Source organism: Lactuca sativa, chromosome 3, assembly GCF_002870075.4.
Source record: "Lactuca sativa cultivar Salinas chromosome 3, Lsat_Salinas_v11, whole genome shotgun sequence".
NCBI lineage: Eukaryota > Viridiplantae > Streptophyta > Magnoliopsida > Asterales > Asteraceae > Lactuca > Lactuca sativa.
Genome location: NC_056625.2, coordinates 160,993,077 through 161,015,275, shown reverse-complemented (window position 1 = coordinate 161,015,275; position 22,199 = coordinate 160,993,077).

Sequence of the window (22,199 nt, the reverse complement as noted above, 5' to 3'; positions counted from 1 at the left end):
GAGTTCCCCCATCATACCACATACCATACAAGCACATAACATATATACTGTCGGGCAATTCTGGGGTACCCGACCTACCTGGTACGGCCGTTATGGGGTGCCCGCCTACCCATACGGCCATTCTAGGGTGCCAACATACCCGTACGACCATTCTTGGGTGCCGACCTACCCATGTCAAGCCATTCTGGGGCGCTGACCTACCCATGTCAAGCCATTCTGGGGTGCTGACCTACCCGTCGGTCCTAACAACCGACCCTCGGGGACTATTCCTCCCCTATTGCTACTATCACATATATCATAACATAAACATACTATCAGACATATCTGGGGTGTCCGAACTACCCTTCGGTCCTAACAACTGAACTTGGGGACAATTCCCCTCCTACTACCACTATCACATATAACATATCATGCCAGCATATAAACATATCATCACATACTGTCAGACATATCCGGGGTGTCTGGCCTACCCTTCGGTCCTAACAACCGAACTCTACTACTATCACATATAACATATCATGCCAACATATAACATATCAGGTAGTAGCAAACCTAGATGATATCACAAAGACAATCATCTAACATACAACTCCTACTGGTGGGCCGGTATTGTGGCCATAGACCCACCGCTACTGGAAGGTAACTCACCTCACACTGTTGAAGTCCCGAAGACACAATCCCACACTTGCTGAAGTCCCACAGACTCAACCCCAGCTGCTGGCTGACAGATTCCCGAACTGTCAACACCAAAATAACACCCAATTAATAATTAGGTCCCAATACATAACTATAAGTACATTCTTTGGGTAATTACCATATTACCCCTAGCTTGGCTTATTCAAGCCCAAGGCCCCATCCATAGGCCCAAATTCAATTAGGAATCTAAGCCCAACACATGGCCCAATTTTCCAAATTGGGCCTAGGCCTATACATGGTCTCATTCTAAGGCCCATCATCATATAATCATTAAGGCACAAACTATGGCCCATCTATGGCCCAATTTTCCAAATTGGGCCCAAACCCCTTACATGGGCCTTACCCTAGGCCCATTAAATTACTCTAGACCATTTGCTTGATCTTGGATAACCCATTTAATAACCCAATCATCAAGGCCCAATAGAAAGGCCCAACAATAAACCCAAGTGAAATTAGGGTTTCACATAAAATGATGATTAGGGTTAAGTTTCCTACTTAACCCATTAAGGACTTAATCCATTAAGTCCAACATTGCTTAGATTAATTTTCGTCAATGATTATTATTTAATATTCCAAGTTATTAATAAGTCTAGTGTGTCTCGATTAATTCCCCAAAATTAGGGTTTTGATGGCATTAGGGTTTTCCAAACCCTAATTAGGGTTTCCAACCCAAATACTAGCCCATTTATTAATTTGTTGGGCTTTTAGATCAATTAGGGCTTTATTGATCCTATTAAGCCCACTAAAATATTATTAAGCCCATTAGGGTTTTATTAGGTCCATTAGAGTCCATTAAGCTTCATTGGGCCCATCAGGGTTTCAATCACCCCAAACGAATCACCATGAGGCAAAGCACACCGCCACCCGACACGGCGGCCGGTGGCGGCAGCCACCACCCTAGGGTGGTGGTTTCCAATTTCTTTCCATTATTTCTCTTTTGAGTTACAATTACAACATAAATACCAAAGCAACACACACACACACACACTAACTAGGCTAAACATTCACACACAAAACCACCTTGGTTGTCGGCGGTGGTGAGTGGCGGCAACCACCATCCTATGGTGGCGGTGATGCCATTTCTGAGAGCTTCAGCCATACACACACACCAACTAAAACACACACATATTCACTTCTTTGCTCGGGAAAGGAAGCCAACGACCCAATGACGGCGGCTGTGGCGATTTTATAATCGCAGCCACCACCTCACTGTCACAACTGGAAATTTTGTGTCATGTAATCTATATACTCAAGTTAATGTGAATCAAAAACTTAAGAGCATGTGTGATACCTACTATTATGACATCAAAACTTCAATAAAATACATCATACAAGTGCTACAAATAGTCATCAAACAATTGGAAACCCTAGAAGTTCTTGTTTAGGTCGGCTTTGGACTAGGACTTCCTTATTGGGCCCAAATGGACCAATAAGCTTCCAATTTGACTATCATGGGCTTAGAACCCTAATTGGGCTCTAATTGGACCCACAATCATTTATTTTAACATTTTGGGCCATTATGGGCCTAGAATGAAATGAATTAAAAGCCTTGATCCATAATTAACCTAATCTAGCTTAATGAAGAATAAAAGTCACAATTTTATTTTAAAGGGGCCAATGATCACCCAGAGTAACTTTAATATTGGGCCTAGAGGCAAAAAGCCCAAAAATCTTTCCTTCCCTCTCTATTTTCGGCCCAAGCCCAAGGATAAAGGAGGAGTTGACTTTGGATTGCCACCTCATTTTTATTCATTGGATATCCATGCATGGAACTCATACTTCCAAGCACCTATCTCATCAAGGATCACTTCTCTTCTTTTCCCTCCTTCACTCTCGGCCGAAACACACACACACATACAAAAATATCTCTCAAACTCTCTCAAGAACACTCAAGAACACTTCCTCCCTCTCCACTCAAAGATCTCGAAATTTAGGAAGCTTTCAAGAGGATATTTCCACAAATTCTTCATCTAAGGTAAGATTATGCTTGGATCTATGATTTAGATTCTTTTTGTCATCAAAATCTTTTCCTAATCCATGCCAAAATCGTGATCTTACATCCTAGAAGCACATCAAACTTGAGATCTTCAAGAAAAGGGTGCTAAGGCCAAAAATCACCAAGTTTTCTTCCATCTTTTCTTCAAAAACCGAAATCACACCCTAAGGTGAGCTTCATACCCCCTATTTTCTGTTTTTTATGAGTTTGGGGGGGGGGGGGATACAAGTGAAAGTGTAGATCTATATGTGTTTTTGTATGCCTTGTATGATTCTATGCTTATGTGGGCGTTTTTGTGTGTTTATAATGTTGGATCTAGCCATTAACCCCTAAAAATCGAGATATACTTTATGTTAAACGATACTAGCATCAAATATATTTCTACATACAAAGTGTTCCAAGAAAAATAGCTAAATGGCTTAATAACATTTTATTTGGGCTAAAAACTCAATTTTTGGACATAAAATGTTAAAAATATAAAGTTAAAGGGCCCAAATTGAAATATTTCGATATCTGATGGGTGAGATGGGTCAAAACAGTTTCCATAATGTATTTTCTGAAAATATACTTGTTGGAGGATTAAAAACATAAATTTCAAGCTTAATGGGCTAAAAATGACATTTTCGGCCCAATAGGGCCCAATATGCGAAATTTTCTGTTTTGGAGGGCCAAAACTGTGTTTTTCTGTAAAACAGTGGGTTACTAGTGTTCCAAGTACTTTTTAAACGTTTAAAATGCTTTTCAAATTTAAAAAGGACCAAAGTTGCAAGAATTTTCCAATTTGGGCCAAAATTGTAAAAAAAAACTACGAAAAAGAGGGGTTATAACCGAGAAAACTGCATTTTCAGGGACTTAAACTGTTTTCAATGAAAAATATGCTGAAAAATATTAATTTCAATAATTTTTGGTGTTAAAATGTCAAGAAAAATGCTTTAAGGACCAAACCGGAAAATTATTTAATTAGAGGGTTGAAAAGTAAATTTACAAACAATGAGGGGCTGAAAACAGAAAACTTTCAAGGCTAATTCAATAGATGCAACTTGATCAAATATTGGCACCGCGACTACCGACGAAATACAATACACAACAATACCAAAAATCGTTGTTAAACGAATTGGTTCGGTCTCAAACCAATAAAAACCCGAAACTACTAACGCGACGATACCTCGATTCACACAAGTAACATTTGGGAATTTAATACACACGTGAGAGTGCACAGACGTCGACACACCATCTTTGGGCCCCAAAGTGTAAAATCTTGTTTGTTGGGCCTAGCTAGCCCAATGACCTGATCTTAAGGCCCGAAGACTTCTACCTTACGAGTTGTTGGGTCTTACATGATCTAACACAGCGTAAAAGGACTTTTAATGGCTTTTATACTATTGGTCCCCAAGGGTCCTATGGTATTGCTAGTAAAGTCGGTATTTTATGCGAGGCGGGTCAAGGGCCCCTCGTACCTTTTTTTTATCCCCAACCGGTTAATGGAGTCATCGGGGTCTTCGTGTCCTCTTTCTCTTCGGATGTGGGATTACTCGAAGTCAGGGCAGTTGGATAACGTGATTAGTACGGACGACGCCTACGGGATCGTTAGTAAAGTTATAAACAGGTCGTTTGTGTAACGTGTGTTTATAGCAATTAATCATGCGCAAAAATAATCCGACGTCGCCTGGAATTAATGACTTCACGCGCTGCAATGGTTTTATTTTTAACTTCATGGAATTCAAAGAATTAGGAAAACATCGGGTTTTCCTAGGGTTTTTCAATACACACGATTTCAAGATGTACACAATTTTAATGAACATTTTTTTACAACTATAGAAACAAACAAGCATACTTATGGATCTTCACAAATGTTTTCAAGAACTCTTTTTAGAAAATATCGGATTTTTTGGTGGCTTTCAAAATGATACAAAACGTTGCCTTTCAAAAACTGCTTATGAACTCACCAACATTTCACATGTTGACATTTTTCAAAATACTTGTATTCTCAGGTAACCAGTGAATCAAAGGAAAATGTACTCAGTGATGGCTTGCAGTTTACTTATTAATGAATCGAACAATTTATTTTTGGGAATGTAATGTTTAAACAATGTACTTCATATAAACTTTACCGGTTGTACTATATTAATGCATGGTGACGAATGTTGTTACGTTTCATATATATTCAATGTTATGGTATTCAATTAAGTCACGACAGCCCTCGGACGTTTCCGACGTCTGGTTCGGGGGTGTGACAGGTTGGTGGCGGTGGTTTTTGATAGACTTAGATTTTAAAGTGTATGTGTTCCTATCCATGTGAATTTTCCGAAACCAAAGTTTGCGACAAATCCAAACTCATATGGACCGAACTTGTTCAATCTCGATTCCTTGCCTTATAGTAGCATGAATGCCTACCATGTCTTCCAGGTTGTTAAGCAGCTCACCCTTACCTTATCAATGTACTTTCCATTGATCAGGGTGCCTTGCCTTTATGCAATCCAATTGAGAACTCATAGAACTCATATTGCATAGTTGACTAAATCTGGAATGGCACATAAACAAAATTATGTCAACACGATAGGTTGCCAACCTCAAGTCGTGTGCTAGTGATTAACTATTGGTTTATTCTTGATTAGCTCTTGAACTTTTCAAGACAATTGAGACTCCCACTGACCTCTTGACATATATGATTCTCTTATCAAGGAACTTTCTTTGACAAAACAAATATTCAAGAGTTGGTGCGAAATCTTATCAAGACTAACACTTCACATAACTGGTCCTCGTTGGTCTTTGTCTTATCCAAGACATCACAACTTACCAATTTCAAATGTACAAGAATAAGAAAAACTTTTCCAATTCCATAATTGTTGAGTGTTATAAACCTACTAAAGACGTGTCACTCAATTCGCAATCTTGGAGTATGACTCTAAGACTCGATATTGGAATGAAGTATGATTGACTTCTTAATTTAACCATTTCCACAATTCTCGATTCCTCTTCTTAGACATACAAATGTACTAAGACTCACTTAGAGGATCAATTGATATATGGTTCTTAATCATTAAGACTTATCATAAAACACAATACAAGGTACTCTCCCTTCTTCTTAGAATAGAGAAACTTTTATCTTTCTGCCTACTTGATTCTTCTTTATTCATTCTGCTATTCATTGAAACTCTTTCAACCAACTCAGAATTACACTTAATCTTATAAGTATAATCAGATTTACTAAACTTTAGTAAATCATGACGAATATCTTTATCACTCTTGTGGTGGACTTGATCAACGTACAACCTAGTGTACTCGATATCCTAGTCCTTCACTTGACACTTTGTCAAAGAATTAGTCTAATTTCCAAATATGAAGTATCTCATTCATCATACAATTCTAGTCCTTCACTTGAAACTTTGTCAAAGAATTAGTCTAATTTCCAAATATGAAGTTTCTCATTCATCACACAACCAAGTTGTATGATTCCAAGTTTCTGTCCAATTGAGACTTGGGCGATGAGAAACTCTCCTTATTTGATAAATTCTCGACATTTCACAAATAACAAAATCAAGAATCACATCCAATTCAACATTGCTAAAATTAGAAATACATAAACATCCATTTTCACATATGCCATTGCAAGGATAAATAAATAAGACGAAATCAAAATTCATTTTATTGTGGAAAAACTTGTCCTTACAATGCAATTCAAATGAAAACTATGCTATTTCAATTTCTAAGCAATCTATTCTAACTCTAAAGTAGTAGCTCAGAAATCCGATCTTCAAGCAATGCGATCGAAATCCATTTCTTCACGATCAGATTCAACTTACTTCTTCCCTTAACCTTCCTCTCTTTTCTTCGATCCTACAAAACATCAAAATGTACTCTTATCACATCATGTATTGATAATCAAAGAATAGGAACTTATAGAGTTAGTTATTGGATTTTACCTGAAGTAAAGCCATACGTCTTGACTCTCCCATCTCTTAGATCTCTCAGGTAGTTTGGGCAGCTTCGTCTCCAATGCCCTTTCTCTTGGCAATAAAAGCAAATGGAATCCTTTGGCACAACACATGGGACAATCTCATACTTAGTCCTTTATGTACTTCCAATGTTGTCAGTGTCCATTGAAGTTTGGAAGTTTGATTCACCAGACAAAGTTGCTTGACCAGCACGCCAAATCATTGCTGATTCGACAGCTATAATTAAACAAGTGAGATCAATGAGGGTCACCTATCAATGTGTGACTTGATCTCTAAGATGTGTGCACACACAAGTTTCTCATCTTCGTGTTTACTTGCCAAAAGGGCTTGACTGAGCTTGAACTTTTCAAGCCTTCGAACTTGTGGGTCAGGGAGAATCATTGGAGGAGGTGGAGGAAGTGAAGCATGATCTCTAGTTCCTCGATCATATCGTGGAATATCATCTTCATTTGGAAGACTTGTTCCATGGGATTTGGGAAGACCATTTTTAGATTCAGACATCTACAAAATGGGAGAACTTCAAGTTAGTTGATAAGAATCCTTGATGTAACACCCAAATGAAACATCAAGGCTAGGATCCAACACAATACTCTACAACCTAGAAGAGGGATGTCGTAATCTAGTTGCAAAATATTTGAAGGTAGGTAAATGACGATTTACCAATTTCCACCATGAAAAACGAAAAAGAAATTTAAGTTTTAAATGAATTGAAACTCCTAGATCTTTTGCGGTTCATTGAACTTTTCAATGGCATGTTTAATCTCGATTATGCCCTACTATTTGCGACTGGGATGCCGAGGATCACAAACAAGGTATGAATAACCATTCAAATCACGTGGTGCACTCAATACTACTATCACCTAATCAATGTGTCGGTTAGCCACACACACTCCATTGATCTATGATAAACATCGAGCCACCCTTCGCCACCAATGTCAATCCCAAATTAGTGTGTCGGTTAACCACACATGCTCCACTAACGTCTCGACAAGGGTACAAAGTGTTATTCCATGGATTAGCATAAAATTTCACATTTTGCCTAAAGTAACTATGATTTGGGAATTTTGAAAAACATTTAGTTAATTTGTACTTCATTATACTTATAATGGAAGGTTTCTGTCCTATCTTACCTGTTCGGCTAACGACCCTCCATTAGTCAAGAGTGCAGTGGGTAAGAGTGGATACCCATTCAATCGCCATTTTATAGGCAATTTCCTTAAACACCCCTTATACACCAGCTCCGTGAATGAGGCCTACTAACGGTAAGACTGACTCTTTACTCATATATATAATATTAGACTTTTAATGTTACATATACATATAGTATAGGGTGTATTTTACACTTTTAAAATACTAGGTGGTTTTATTAACTTTCTCTTTAAATTAAACTTTTAATTAACTTAACAAAACCATGAGGGTGTAATTTTAACTTTTCAAAATACTAGGGTTTTAGAATTTAAATATTACATAATTAAAGTATTAATCAAAATTTTAAATTCCAAAACTTGAGGGCAAGTTTCGAAACATTTCAAAACATTAGGGTTTAGAATTTAAATATTTCAAAATCAAACTTTTAATCAAGAATTTAAATTCCAAAACTTGAGGGCAAGTTCTGAAACTTTTCAACACATTAGGGTTTAACTATTTAAATTTCAAAACCAAAGCTTTTAAGTTCAAATTTAAACTATAAAACCTAAAGGGGAAATTTGAAACTTTTCAAATAAGGCAATTATCTAATTTTGACCTAGTCAAATATCTTGCAGGATAATTCATCAAATAACTCAAATAATTAAACATTATCTTATAAGGTAACAAATATTTGATTAAATGGTAATTATCTACTATTTTGGTAAGGATATTCACCCAAAATCAATAAAAATCGGATTTTATTAATTAAAAACGTTTATGGTAAGTATCCTAAGCCAAAACAGTAAGAAAATCGCCAAAAAAAACGTTGCCAGACCCTCGAACTCGTCGAGTCAGAGACAGGACTCATCGAGTCAGCCATTCAACTATCAAATAAGCATCAATTCACTAACAAACAACCCTAGGCCCTGATACCACTGATGGGTTTTGTGCATAACATCAATCCTATGGTGTTCATGCAACCCTAATTGCTTGGATCTAGTTTTTCTACTTTGAACATGCAATAAACTTCCAAGACTTACAAACCCTAGATCTAGCATACTAGTAATCAAATTAACATATAGATTAGGGTTTAGATCTTACCTTGATTGTTATGTAGCAATAACAATCAATTCCTTGGCTTCAGAAAGCTTAGTGCCTCAAGTTTTGCCCCTCTAATGGAGTCACAAACACCACTAAGCAACTTGGATGAAGAGAGAAGAGATAGGAGGCACAAAAAACGGCTAGAAACCCTAAATGAACACTTAGCCACGTTTTTGGGTCTCAAGGGTATAGGTAGGCAGTTAGGGTTATCTAACAAGGAAACCCTAATTTGACTGCTTAAGACCTAAGCAGCCCATGGACCCCTTCTGGAACATGCCTTGGACTATTTCTAATGGGCTTCCCCATAGAATTCGTCCAACCTATTATTCCAAGGTGATCCATAGCCCAATTGCAATTATCTTATAATTACAATTCTAGTCCCCTAAGTTTGATTAATCTCTTTTAGCCACAAAATTAATTCTTTATTAATTCTTGACTAATATTAATTAAAAAATATGATTTCTCCTTTAATATATTATTCTCATAATATATTAATAAATCATAATTAAACCTTTCTCTCCTTAATTCATCATACAAGTTGCTATGGTGAAGGCAACCCAAAAGGACCATGCTCATAATCGGGTCAAGTACATACCAAAATAGTTATGGACTTAGACATTAATCCAACAGTGATAGCATATGCATCGCGGCAGCTGAAGCCGCAAGAGACGAGACACCCTGTCACAACTGGAAATTTTGTGTCCTGTAATCTATACACTCAAGTTAATGTGAATCAAAAACTTAAGAACATGGTTGACACCTACTATTATGACATCAAAAACTTCAATCAAATACATCATACAAGTACTACTAATAGTCATCAAACAATTGGAGACCCTAGAAGTCCTTGTTTAAGTCCATTTTGGACTAGGACTTCCTTATTGGATCCAAATGGACCAATAAGCTTTCAATTTGACTATCATGGGCTTAGGACCCTAATTGGGCTCTAATTGGACCCACACTAATTTATTTCAACATTTTGGGCCATGTTGGGCCTAGAATAAAATAAATTAAAATCTTTGATCCATGAATAACCTAAACTAGTCCAACAAAAATGTAAAAATCCTACCACAATCTTTTAGGCTTAAAACATACCCAAACAAACTCTAATAATGGGCTTAGGGCAAAAAGCCCAAATTTTTCCTTTTTCCTTCCATGTTTTCGGCCCAAACCAAGCCCAAGAGGAAGGGTTGACTTTCAAGTGACACCTCACTATTACCTCATGGTTATCCATGCAACATATCACATATACCCATGCATACATCATCTCAAAGATCACTTCTTCCTTCCTCTCTCTCACTCTCGGCCATATGCAAACACACACACACCACAAAAATCTCTTCCAAACTCTCTAAGTCTTGAAGAACAATCCTCCCTCCTTCCTCAAAATTTTCGTGAATCAAGAAGCTTCACAAGGAGAATCCATCACCAAAAATCATCATCTAAGGTAAGTTAATGACTAATCCATGATCTAGCTAATTCATTCCATCAAAAACCTCTTCTAAATCTATTCCAACTTGTGATCATGCACCTTAGAAGCCACCAAACCCGAGATCTACCAAGGAAAGGTGCTAGAGCCGAAAATCACTTCATTTTTCTTCCATCTTCTCTTCAAAACCGAAAGCTTCAAACAAGGTGAGCTTCATACCCCCCTATTTTCTGTTTTTATGAGTTTTATTGGGGGGGGGGGGGGGGGGGAATACAAGTGAAAGTGTAGATCTATATGGGTTTTGTATGCTTTGTATGATTTCCATGCTTATATGTGTGTTTTTGTGTGTTATAATGTTGGATCTAGCCATAAAACCCCTCAAAACCGAGATATACTTTATGTTAAATGATTCTAGCATCAAATATATTTCTACATACAAAGTGTTCCAAGAAAAATAGCTAAATGGCTTAGTAACATTTTCTTTGGGCTAAAAACACAATTTTTGGACCTAAAATGTGAAAAATACAAAGTTAAAGGGGCCAAATTGACATATCACGAATTCTGATGGATGAGGTGTGTCAAAACAGTTTCAATAAAACAATTTCTGGAAATATACTCATTTGGAAGATTAAAAAACATAAATTTCAAGCTTAATGGGCTAAAAATGACATTTTCGGCCCAATGAGGCCCATTATGAGAGATTTTCTGTTTTGGAGGGCCAAAACTGTGTTTTTCTGTAAAACAGTGGACTATTGGTGTTCCAAGTCCTTTTCAAAGGTTTAAAATGCTTTTTAAATTTAAAAAGGACCAAAGTTGCAAAAATTTTACCATTTGGGCCAAAATTGTCAAAATTGCGAAAAAGAGGGGTTATAACCGAGAAAACTGCATTTTCAGGGACTTAAACTGTTTTCTATGAAAAATATGCTGAAAAATATTAATTTCAATAATTTTTGGTGTTAAAATGTCAAGAAAATTGATTTAAGGACCAAACCGGAAAGTATTTAATAAAAGGGTTGAAAAGGTGAATTTTACAAACAATGAGGGGTTGAAAACAGAAATCTCTCAAGGCTAATTCAATACACGCAAATTGAGCAAATAATGGCACCGCGACTATCGATGAAATACAATACACAACAATACCAAAAGTCATTGTTAAACGAATTGGTTCGGTCTCGAACCAATAAAAATCCGAAACTACTAACACGACGATACTACGATTCATACAAGTAACGTTTGGGAATTCAATATACATGCGAGTGTGCACAGACGTCTACGCACCATCTTTGGGCCCCAAAAGTGTAAAATCTTGTTTGTTGGGCCTAGCTAGCCCAATGACCTGATCTTAAGGCCCGAAGACCTCTACCTTACGAAGTGTTGGGTTTTACCGATCTAACACAACGTAAAAGGACTTTCAATGGTTTGTATACTACTGGTCCCCAAGGGTCCCTTGGTATTGCTAGTAAAGTCGACATTTCATGCGAGTTGAGTCAGGGACCCCTCGTACATTTTTTATCCCCAACCGGTTAATGGAGTCACCGGGGTCTTCGTGTCCTCTTTCTCCTCGGATGTGGGACTACACGTAGTCAGGGCGGTTGGATAACGTGATTAGTACGGACGACGCCTACGGGATCGTTAGTATAACTATAAACTAGTCGTTTGTGTAACGCGTGTTTGTAGTAATTAATCATGCTAAAAAATAATCCAACGTCACCTGGGATTGATACTACGCGCGTTGCAATGGTTTCAATGTAAATTCATGGAATTCAAGGAATTAGGAAAACATCGGGTTTTCCTAGGGTTTTCAATACATACGGATTCGATACGCATACAATTTTAAATGAACAATTTTTACAAGTATAGAAACAAACAAGCATACCTATGGATCTTCACAAACGTTTTCAAAAGCATTTCTTTTTAGAAAATATCGGATTTTCTGGTGGTTTTCAAAATGATACAAAACATTGCTTTTCAAATACCGCTTATGAACTCACCAACATTTCACATGTTGACGTTTTTCAAAATACTTGTATTCTCAGGGAACCAGTGAATTCAAGGAAAGTGTACTCAGTGATGGCTTGCAGTTTACTTATTAACGAATCGAACAATTTATTTTGGGAATGTAATGTTTAAACAATGTACTTCATGTAAACTTTATTGGTTGTATTATATTAATGCATGGTGACGTATGTTGTTACGTTTCATATATATTCAATGTTATGGTATTCAATTGAGTCACGACAGCTCCCGAACGTTTCCGCCGCCTGGTTCGGGGGTGTGACAGGTTGGTATCAGAGCTTTGTTTATAGTGAACTAGCATGTCGAGCCACACATTGATATGCAACTATAAACCAAAAAGAGGGACTAACATAACTCTGAACAAAACAAGTAAATAAAACACGCTTGCTTGCATTACGAATAAGAACCTAACGCCGAATCAAACACAATAATGCTGGTATCTCGGTTAATTTGGGACTGTTCTTAGTAGTACCAAGGAGTGAATGTAGCCTGATCAACTACATTCCCTCCAAAGTAAAACTAATGCACGTCTTGATGAGATCAGGATAGCTAGAGAATCTAAAACTATACCCTTTATCACTAAAAAGAGAACGCTTGCTTAGTCCGTACAATAGTCATAGCATCCTAGGAATAATGTTAGCATATTTACCTACCCGCACAGACAGCATGGCTGGTTTTCATCACCCTGGAGACCCCTATTTCCCTAATCAGGGAAACAATGGGTGGCTAGAGGAGGAGGAGCCTGAGGAAGAGCAGCAGGGTATCCAGTTTCATCAGGTCCCAGTAGCTCACGGGATGCTTGAGGATGAACCGGGAGAGAATCCAGGGGAAGCACACCATGTCGGACCCGACGAATACGTAGACACTGACTACGAATTTGGAGAGATCGACGACGACGAGGAAGGTCAAATCGGGGACCAGGACCCCGTCCCGCCATGCGAGAACGAGGCACAACCAGACCACCCCGCTCCACCAGTGAAACCCCCACTAGAGAACCGTTCCCTCGAAGCTGAGGTCGCCGCACTGCGACAACAGATGTATGCTATGGAAGCTCGAGCAGTGCGGGCAGAGCATGAGAGGGATGAGGTTATTGGAGACATGGCAGAGATGGCGCAGTTACTGGCGCAACATTTCGGCATATGACTTCGGCACCACCTCCAGACGCAGTTCATCACGGTTAGGGATAGACTTATCATAATAGATCATTAGGAACTATGCTATGTACTCCGGCTCTATGTTTAAGTGACTACACTACTCATGGATCCGTTATGCTGTCGGATTAGTGTCACTTATGTATGCTCTTACGAGCAAATTTTCTTGTATTAAATGCGGATAATATTAATGAACTTTTGTGTGTTTTGCTATGATATTACAAGTTGTTATGTGTTGAGACGCTATGGTTGTATGTCCGATGGTAGTAATGTCTAAGTTCTTACCATACACCTAGTTAGTAGGATCACAACCACACAGAAACCACATACACTCAACATCTTTCCGTTTCATGATAGAAAGATGCCTTGCCGAGCTACTCGCAGAAATCCCGAACCAACCCCGCCTGAAGTTGACACCACCGCTTTCCAGGCAGCCGTGTCTGTTGCGGTCACAGCAGCTATGGCACAACTTCATCGAGGGAACAACGGAGGAGGCAACGGGCAAGGATCCGGAAGTTCGAACAACGGGACAAATCAAGGACCCACTAAAACGTGCACCTACAAGGACTTCACAAACGCTAAACCACGAACTTTCAACGGCACTGGAGGGGTGATCACTCTGAAGCGATGGATCGAGAAAGTGGAGTCGGTATTCGAGATATGCGATTGCCCCGAGCAGATGAAGGTGAGGTTCGCGGCCTGCACTCTTGTTGACCAAGCACTCACTTGGTGGAACGGACATGTAGAAGCTATGACGCTCCCTGTAGCCAACTCTATGCCATGGACTGAAATGAAAGAAATGTTGATGGCTGAGTACTGCCCACAAGGCGAAATACAGAAGATGGAGCAAGAGCTATGGAACCTCACTGTGCAGAATGCGAACATCGATGCCTACATATCGAGATTTAGCGAACTATCTCTGCTGTGCCCGGGTATGATCACATCAGAAGGAAAGAAGATTGAACGATTCATCTGGGACTGACATCCCCCATTCAAGGGAATGTGATAGCTGCGAACCCTGAAACGTTTGATAGTGCGAAGAGATTGGCAAAGAGATTGTACGATCATAACAACAAAAAGGGCGAGAAGCCAGTGGAGGCTGAGAAGAAAAAGGAGGGTGATGGCAAGAAGGAGAGGAACAACAAGAGAAAGGGGCGTCAGGGCCCCGAGGCCTCTAAAAAGCAGCAGACAGTGGCAGTTAACGCTGTCACCGCACCGGTTCCAGCCACACCACATGCTCCAGCCTCAGCTGCTCCAAATGCTTCGAGATCCTATTCTGGTAATCTTCCCAAATGCAATAAGTGCGGTTTCCACCATCACGGCGAATGCAGGGAATTCCATTGCACCAGTTGCAACCGAAGGGGACACACTGCAAGGTTCTGCAGGGCTTACCCTCCCCAGAATCAAAATTAGGGGAACAACAACAACAACAACAACAACAACCACCGCAATAACAATAACACCAATGCCGGCGGCAACAATGCAGGGCCTAGCCACACCTGCTTCGGGTGTGAAAGGACGGGGCATTTCCGCCGAGATTGCCCTAACAACAACTCAGGAAACAAAGGAGCAGGAAGGATGCTGACTATGGGTCAGGGTGAGGCAGTTCAGGACCCCGCAGTCGTGACCGGTACGTTTCTCCTAAACCACACTTATGCATGCATCTTATTTGACATCGGAGCGGAACGAAGTTTCGTAAGCAAGAAGTTTAAACATTTATTAAAACAACAACCCCAGAAGCTAAATGAAACCTATACGGTGGAAATGGCCAATGGGAAAACCGAATCCACTGGGGAGATCTACATCGGATGTACCCTAACCCTCAACCAACACGTCTTTCGAATAGACCTAATGCCAGTGTCAATTAGGAGTTTCGATGTGATAATCGGCATGGATTGGTTAAGCCCCCACCATGCTGAGATTATGTGCCATGAGAAGGCCGTCCACCTTTGTCTCCCAAATCGCGAAGCCCTAGTAATTTACGGAGACAAACCCAGCACGAATCTTCGTCTCATCTCGTGCATCAAGGCACAAAAACATCTGCGAAAGCACAACTTGGCGTTCTTGGCTCACATAGTGGACAAGACCAAAGAAGAAACTAACATCCAAGATATTCCGGTAGCGAGAGAATTTCCAGACGTGTTCCCTGAAGATCTTCTAGGAGTACCCCCAGAGAGACAGGTTGAGTTCTGAATCGACCTCGTTCCAGGAGCAACTCCTCTCGCTAAATCACCCTATCGGTTGGCTCCTGCTGAAATGCAGGAATTGTCCAGCCAACTCAGTGAGCTTCTGGACAAGGGATTTATCCGACCTAGCTACTCGCCATGGGGAGCTCCAGTGCTCTTTGTCAAAAAGAAGGACGGATCTTTCAGAATGTGCATCGATTACAAAGAGTTAAATAAACTCACTGTTAAAAACCGCTACCCACTCCCACGAATCGATGATCTATTCGACCAGCTCCAAGGAGCTAGTTATTTTTCTAAAATAGATCTACGGTTCGGATACCACCAACTCAAAGTCCGAGAAGAGGATATTCCTAAAACCGCTTTCCGAACCCGCTAGGGACATTATGAATTCGTCCTAATGCCCTTCGGTCTAACAAATGCACCTGCCGCATTTATGGACCTAATGAATCGAATCTGTCGACCGTTCCTTGACAACTTCTTCATTGTGTTTATCGATGACATATTCTCGAAGCAAAGAGGAGCATGGCCAACATCTCCGACAAGTCTTAGACACTCTACGATCGGAAAAACTGTACGCCAAACTCTCCAAGTGTGAGTTCTGGCTCCGGAGTCTGAATTTCCTAGGCCATGTAGTTAGCCAAGACGGAATTCATGTGGATCCCTCTAAGGTCAAAGCTGTGGAAGGATGGGCAACTCCGACCACGCCCACGGAAATTTGACAGTTCTTAGGCCTAGCAGGCTACTATAGGATATTCATCCAAAACTTCTCTAAGATTGCCAAGCCGCTTACCTCGCTTACGCAAAAGGGGTACCATTCAAATGGACGGACCGACAAGAGATTGCGTTTCGAACTTTGAAGCAAGCTCTCTGTAGCGCTCCTGTACTATCTCTACCTGAAGGAACGGAAGATTTTGTGGTCTACTGTGACGCGTCGAATCAGGGCTTAGGTCTCGTTCTCATGCAACATGGAAGAGTGATAGCATATGCGTCCCGCCAACTAAAGACGCACGAAGTAAATTACACGACCCATGACCTAGAACTGGGAGTCGTGGTCTTCGCTCTGAAAATTTGGAGGCACTACCTGTACGGTACAAAGTGCACCATCTTCACGGACCACAAGAGTCTCCAGCACATCTTGAATCAGAAGGAGTTGAACATGAGACAACGAAGATGGGTGGAATTACTAAACGACTACGAATGTGAGATCAAGTACCACCCAGGCAAGGCCAACGTGGTAGCTGATGCATTAAGTCGGAGGGAGTACTCTAATCGCCGTACGAAAACTCTTTCGATAACCATTAAATCTCACCTGGCCACCCAAATTGCATCAGTCCAGTCGGAGGCTATGAAAACGGAAAATAGAGCTAGTGAGGCATTGCGCGGTATGGAAAAGAACCTAGAAGCAAGGGAGAATGGGGTATACTACTTCATGAACCGTATCTGGGTCCCAAAAATCGGAGGATTTAGGGAGGCCATTATGAAGGAAGCCTACAAGACACGATACTCCATTCATCCCGGTTCGGACAAGATGTATTTGGACGTTAAACAACACTACTGGTGGCCTAACATGAAGGCGAAAATCGCGACCTATGTTAGTAAGTGCCTTACGTGCGCCAAAGTAAAGGTGGAATACCAGAAACCTTCAGGATTGTTACAGCAACCGGCAATCCCTGAGTGGAAATGGGAGGGGATTTCTATGGATTTCGTGACCAAGTTACCCAAGACGTCGGACGGTCTGGACACCATATGGGTAATAATCGACCGACTGACGAAATCTGCCCATTTCCTGCCAATCAAAGAATCCTACAAGATGGAGAGACTGACGCGGTTGTACATACGAGAAATCGTAAGACTCCATGGAGTGCCAAAATCTATTATCTCGGATAGGGACAGTAGGTTCACATCGCGCTTTTGGCAATCACTCCAAAAGGTAATGGGAACTCATCTCGACATGAGCACCGTGTATCACCCACAAACGGACGGCCAAAGTGAGCGAACCATTCAAACGCTTGAAGACATGCTTCGTGCATGTGTGATAGACTTTGGGAAGTCTTGGGATACCCACCTACCTTTGATCGAGTTCTCATATAACAACAGTTATCATTCGAGCATCAAGGTGGCTCCTTTCGAAGCACTGTACGGGCGCAAATGTAGATCACCGCTATGTTGGGCTGAAGTAGGTGATACCCAGCTAGCAAGAACACATACGTTGGACAGGACACTAACGGGACCGGAGATCATTCGCGAAACCACAGAAAAGATCGTCCAGATCAGAGCTCGATTACAAGCAACGCGTGACCGACAAAAGAGCTACGCCGACAAACGACGAAAGCCCTTAGAATTCCAGGTCGGTGATCGAGTAATTCCAGGTCGGTGATCGAGTACTGTTGAAAGTCTCACCCTGGAAAGGGGTTATACGTTTCGAAAAACGGGGAAAGCTGAACCCGCGATACATTGGACCTTTCGAAATCGTCGCCCGAATAGGTCCGGTAGCCTACAGACTACAACTACCCGCGGAGCTAAACGGTGTACACCCCGTGTTTCATGTCTCTAACCTGAAGAAGTGCCTATCAGATGAAACCCTTGTCATTCCTCTTGACGAAATCGAAATCAATGAGAATCTCCTGTTCGCTGAAGAACCAATCGAAATCATGGACAGGGAGGTGAAGCGTACTAAGCAAAGTCGCATCCCGATCGTGAAGGTACGGTGGAACGCAAAGCGTGGGCCAGAATTCACGTGGGAACGCGAAGATCAAATGAAGCAAAAGTACCCTCACCTATTCTAGCATTCTCAAATCTAGCTTTCAAAGAGAATTTCGGGACGAAATTCCCTCTAACGGGGGGATGATGTCACAATTGGAAATTTTGTGTCCTGTAATCTATACACTCAAGTTAATGTGAATCAAAAACTTAAGAACATGGTTGACACCTACTATTATGACATCAAAAACTTCAATCAAATACATCATACAAGTACTACTAATAGTCATCAAACAATTGGAGACCCTAGAAGTCCTTGTTTAAGTCCATTTTGGACTAGGACTTCCTTATTGGATCCAAATGGACCAATAAGCTTTCAATTTGACTATCATGGGCTTAGGACCCTAATTGGGCTCTAATTGGACCCACGCTAATTTATTTCAACATTTTGGGCCATGTTGGGCCTAGAATGAAATAAATTAAAAGCTTTGATCCATGAATAACCTAAACTAGTCCAACAAAAATGTAAAAATCCTACCACATTCTTTTAGGCTTAAAACATACCCAAACAAACTCTAATAATGGGCTTAGGGCAAAAAGCCCAAATTTTTCCTTTTTCCTTCCATGTTTTCGGCCCAAACCAAGCCCAAGAGGAAGGGTTGACTTTCAAGTGACACCTCACTATTACCTCATGGTTATCCATGCAACATATCACATATACCCATGCATACATCATCTCAAAGGTCACTTCTTCCTTCCTCTCTCTCACTCTCGGCCATATGCAAACACACACACACACCACAAAAATCTCTTCCAAACTCTCTAAGTCTTGAAGAACAATCCTCCCTCCTTCCTCAAAATTTTCGTGAATCAAGAAGCTTCACAAGGAGAATCCATCACCAAAAATCATCATCTAAGGTAAGTTGATGACTAATCCATGATCTAGCTACTTCATTCCATCAAAAACCTCTTCTAAATCTATTCCAACTTGTGATCATGCACCTTAGAAGCCACCAAACCCGAGATCTACCAAGGAAAGGTGCTAGAGCCGAAAATCACTTCATTTTTCTTCCATCTTCTCTTCAAAACCGAAAGCTTCAAACAAGGTGAACTTCATACCCCCTATTTTCTGTTTTTATAAGTTTTATAGGGGGGGGGGAATACAAGTGAAAGTGTAGATCTATATGGGTTTTGTATGATTTCCGGGTTTTGTATGATTTCCATGCTTATATGTGTGTTTTTGTGTGTTATAATGTTGGATCTAGCCATAAAACCCCTCAAAACCGAGATATACTTTATGTTAAATGATTCTAGCATCAAATATATTTCTACATACAAAGTGTTCCAAGAAAAATAGCTAAATGGCTTAGTAACATTTTCTTTGGGCTAAAAACAGAATTTTTGGACCTAAAATGTGAAAAATACAAAGTTAAAGGGGCCAAATTGACATATCACGAATTCTGATGGATGAGGTGTGTCAAAACAGTTTCAATAAAACAATTTCTGGAAATATACTCATTTGGAAGATTAAAAAACATAAATTTCAAGCTTAATGGGCTAAAAATGACATTTTCGGCCCAATGAGGCCCATTATGCGAGATTTTCTGTTTTGGAGGGCCAAAACTATGTTTTTCTGTAAAACAGTGGACTATTGGTGTTCCAAGTCCTTTTCAAAGGTTTAAAATGCTTTTTAAATTTAAAAAGGACCAAAGTTGCAAAAATTTTACCATTTGGGCCAAAATTGTCAAAATTGCGAAAAAGAGGGGTTATAACCGAGAAAACTGCATTTTCAGGGACTTAAACTGTTTTCTATGAAAAATATGCTGAAAAATATTAATTTCAATAACTTTTGGTGTTAAAATGTCAAGAAAATTGATTTAAGGACCAAACCGGAAAGTATTTAATAAAAGGGTTGAAAAGGTGAATTTTACAAACAATGAGGGGTTGAAAACAGAAATCTCTCAAGGCTAATTCAATACACGCAAATTGAGCAAATAATGGCACCGCGACTATCGATGAAATACAATACACAACAATACCAAAAGTCGTTGTTAAACGAATTAGTTCGGTCTCGAACCAATAAAAATCCGAAACTACTAACACGACGATACTACGATTCATACAAGTAACGTTTGGGAATTCAATATACATGCGAGTGTGCACAGACGTCTACGCACCATCTTTGGGCCCCAAAAGTGTAAAATCTTGTTTGTTGGGCCTAGCTAGCCCAATGACCTGATCTTAAGGCCCGAAGACCTCTACCTTACGAAGTGTTGGGTTTTACCGATCTAACACAACGTAAAAGGACTTTCAATGGCTTGTATACTACTGGTCCCTAAGGGTCCTTTGGTATTGCTAGTAAAGTCGACATTTCATGCGAGTTGAGTCAGGGACCCCTCGTACATTTTTTATCCCCAACCGGTTAATGGAGTCACCGGGGTCTTCGTGTCCTCTTTCTCCTCGGATGTGGGACTACACGTAGTCAGGGCGGTTGGATAACGTGATTAGTACGGACGACGCCTACGGGATCGTTAGTATAACTATAAACTAGTCGTTTGTGTAACGCGTGTTTGTAGTAATTAATCATGCTAAAAAATAATCCAACGTCGCCTGGGATTGATACTACGCGCGTTGCAATGGTTTCAATGTAAATTCATGGAATTCAAGGAATTAGGAAAACATCGGGTTTTCCTAGGGTTTTCAATACATACGGATTCGATACGCATACAATTTTAAATGAACAATTTTTACAAGTATAGAAACAAACAAGCATACCTATGGATCTTCACAAACGTTTTCAAAAGCATTTCTTTTTAGAAAATATCGGATTTTCTGGTGGTTTTCAAAATGATACAAAACATTGCTTTTCAAATACCGCTTATGAACTCGCCAACATTTCACATGTTGACGTTTTTCAAAATACTTGTATTCTCAGGGAACCAGTGAATTCAAGGAAAGTGTACTCAGTGATGGCTTGCAGTTTACTTATTAACGAATCGAACAATTTATTTTGGGAATGTAATGTTTAAACAATGTACTTCATGTAAACTTTATTGGTTGTATTATATTAATGCATGGTGACGGATGTTGTTACGTTTCATATATATTCAATGTTATGGTATTCAATTGAGTCACGACAGCTCCCGAACGTTTCCGCCGCCTGGTTCGGGGGTGTGACACACCCTACTCATGTTCTGGAGTTAGGAGCGGTGGTATTCACTCTCAGATTTGGAGGCATTACTTCTATGGGGTTTGTTGTACCATATACACGGACCTCTAGAGTCTGAGACACATCATGGATCAGCCGAACCTGAACATGAGATAACATAAGTGGCTTGACATCGTCAAGGATTGTGACTGCAAGATCCTTTACCATCTTGGTAAAGAGAATGTGGTTGCGGACGCCCTGAGCCGCAACTCAGTTGGATCTTCTGTTCCAGCTGCATGTATGAGGATATATATGGATTCTCCACTCATGAGCTTGATCAGGGAAGCTCAGGTTGTGGGTATGCGATGGGAGAACTGGAAGCTTAAGAGGATTAGGGGCGAGAACACCCGGTTTGTGCAGGATAGTCGTGGGTTGTTGACCCATTGTAGTCAGGTCTGGTTTCCGATGTCTGTTGGGGTTAGACAGATTGTTCTGGATGAGGCTCATAAGTCTTGTTTCTCTATTCACCCGAGGGCCACCAAGATGTACTGGGATTTACGATTGAGTTATTGGTGGCCATGCATGAAAAGGGATATCGTATGGTACGTTGAGAGGTGTTTGACCTGCCGAATGGTCAAGGCCGAGCATTAGAGTCCGCATGGCCAGCTACATCCTCTAGAGATCCCCATGTG